Raw genomic sequence first — 2,479 nt, forward strand, 5'->3', positions numbered from 1 at the left:
AATGAAAAAGATACTGAAAGCAAAAATAATTTGCCTGTTGTAGAAAGTTTGCAAATTACCAAAAATGAAGACAGTAGCACTTATCCAGAATTCTCATAGTAACTATTGATATTGTTTCCTTCTAGTCTTTTTGTCTGTCTAGAAAAGAAATTTAAAAATCAACTCATATTCATCTATATTCTTCAACTATCTTTCTTTTTAACAAGGTCCTACATGCCGGTACAAGTATGTTCAATTGGAGGGAGGTGGGAAGAGGGAAAGGAAAAAGGGGAGGCAGGAGGGGGGATTGGTAAACTCTCACCTGATGGGCACATTGTGAGGGCACACAGCACCCCCTCTGGAGGAAGGGCGCAACTACAACTTGAACTTTACCTTAGAAAGACAAACAGTATAACATAATCATTTGTACCTTCATATTAATCTGAATAAATAAATATATATAAAAGAGAAAAGAAAATGGTCCTATCATAAAAATATCTTGGTATTATTAAATATTCTGATTTTAAATGGCTGCAGCCTTTTATCCTATAATTTATTTAGTCACTTTACAAGCTATTATTTAACAGGAATTTTTTAATTTCCTCTATACTTAATACCTTTGTACATCAGTCATCATGTGCATTTCCGATTATTTTCTTATTTTCTTGTTGAGGAATAAAGCTGTGCCTTTATGAGAAAAAACATGAATCAAAAGATAAATGAAAGAGTTACTGCTTGATTTGGTCTTGAATTGGGTTTTTTAAATTTATGGTTGTTTTTTAACATATGGAAGTTTAAAATGTTTAATTAAGTAGATAAATGTGTTGTTTGTTTCCTTTTTGGCTTTTGTTCTTTCCTGTCATGGTTAAAAAGCCTCTCCCAATCACAATATTGTAAAGATATTAATCCCTACCTATTTTGTTTTTATACTAAATCCTTGATCTATTTGGAGTTTACCTTGGCATGAGAAATGAGTTAGGATTCCAGATTTATTTATTTTTCCACATTGCTAGCCCACCCTTATTTACTGAATTCTCCATTTTCATCCACTAATGGGAAATTCTTTGGCCTTGGATAGAACCTTCGCCGTGGTAAACTGTGGGAACTGAAATGCCTTCAAGAAGCGTATATTAAAGTAAAAATGACAGTGGTACAAACTGCCATTGGATCTGAATAACTGTGAAGATGGTAGAATCTGATCAAAGTCAGTGTGGATCTTCTAGTTTGTATTTCACTTAAGGTGGGAGGGAGAGAAAAATTTTTGCTGTTCCATTTTGCCCCCTGTTGATGGATATCCTTGGCTGAAGGTCACTAAACTTAACTCTTAAGGCTTCAAGTTGAGACATTATGCCAGAGGGTACGGTGGGAATCATAAGAATTGTATTGTGGATTTAATACCTACTAAAATGCTCCCCAAAGTGAGGAAGAAAGTGATCTTCAATTACCTTGTAATTTTTAAAACCTCCTTTATAAATGTGACCTTTAATTATCTTTATCAATTTCATAAGCTAAAATTTCAGGTCATATGTTAAGGCATTAATTATGCCAAATTGTTTGCTAGTTTAATAATTGCCACATAAAGTCTTTTCATGTAATTAGCGCCTTGCTATTAATTTTGTTTTAATGTCATACAAATATTATTTTTCAGCTGATTAGGGGACTAGTATGCTGCCAAAGCATCTACTTCTATCTAAATTACACATTTGTATTCTGCAAGTTATTCAAGATGTATGAGCAAGCTGAAAATCTACTGAGAATATTAGTCTTATATTTGGGGATCTGGATCAAAGCAGTCACAGTACAGTGAAATTAAAAGTCAGAGAAATTTAATTAAATTACCAACTGTTGGATGGATGTGCAGCTGGACCTCTAGTGTAATCTTTGGCTGTGCTCTTGGCAACAGGCTGAGTTAGAAGCCTTCTTTCTTCTTTTATATTTTATTTTTTTAAGATAATATATTTATTCATTTGATTAAAATGACAACAGGCATTTTTTAAAAAGTCTCCTTATCTCATATGCCCCAGGTCACCTCTCCAGTGAAGTGCCTTGTGTAACCTTCTAGAGAGATCTCACGCCTATATAAACATATATAGAGAATTTCTGGCCCATGCAGGATGGTGCAGACTAGTCTCTGTTCCTCCTTGCTAAGTAAGCGTGACTAAAACCTTTGGAAATAACACAAGAGGCAACCAAAAGAGAACTCTGAAAGGTAGAAAGGTGTTAGAAAACCCAAGACTAGAGGACCCACACAGTGGCAGGGCATTTGGTGGACTCCCCACCCACACTCAGTACCAGTCTGGGCTCTTCCCAATACCCGATCTAGCAATAGAAGGCATCTAGGTAGCCTTATTTTTCCTTCAAATTGAGCAGGGGTTCTGTCAACACCACCAGAGAAGTCCTCAGAAATAGGAAAGGACACTGACTCAAAGTCCCCCTAAAATGATAATCAGCCTGGGGGAGTGCTCCCCTTGCCCCCAACCCTGAGACTGAAAGTCCCCCC

At 35.9% G+C, this 2,479-nt stretch overlaps 1 protein-coding gene across 1 annotated transcript in view; it reads left to right on the forward strand.

Annotated features, from left to right (window-relative positions):
• DNAJC5B (DnaJ heat shock protein family (Hsp40) member C5 beta) overlaps positions 1–2,479 on the forward strand; it is a 52,476-nt gene that overhangs the window by 11,046 nt on the left and 38,951 nt on the right. The gene's annotated exons all lie outside the window — the stretch shown is intronic.

The sequence above is a fragment of the Otolemur garnettii genome, unplaced genomic scaffold, assembly GCF_000181295.1.
Source record: "Otolemur garnettii isolate 467f Iridium unplaced genomic scaffold, OtoGar3 scaffold00113, whole genome shotgun sequence".
Classification (NCBI taxonomy): domain Eukaryota; kingdom Metazoa; phylum Chordata; class Mammalia; order Primates; family Galagidae; genus Otolemur; species Otolemur garnettii.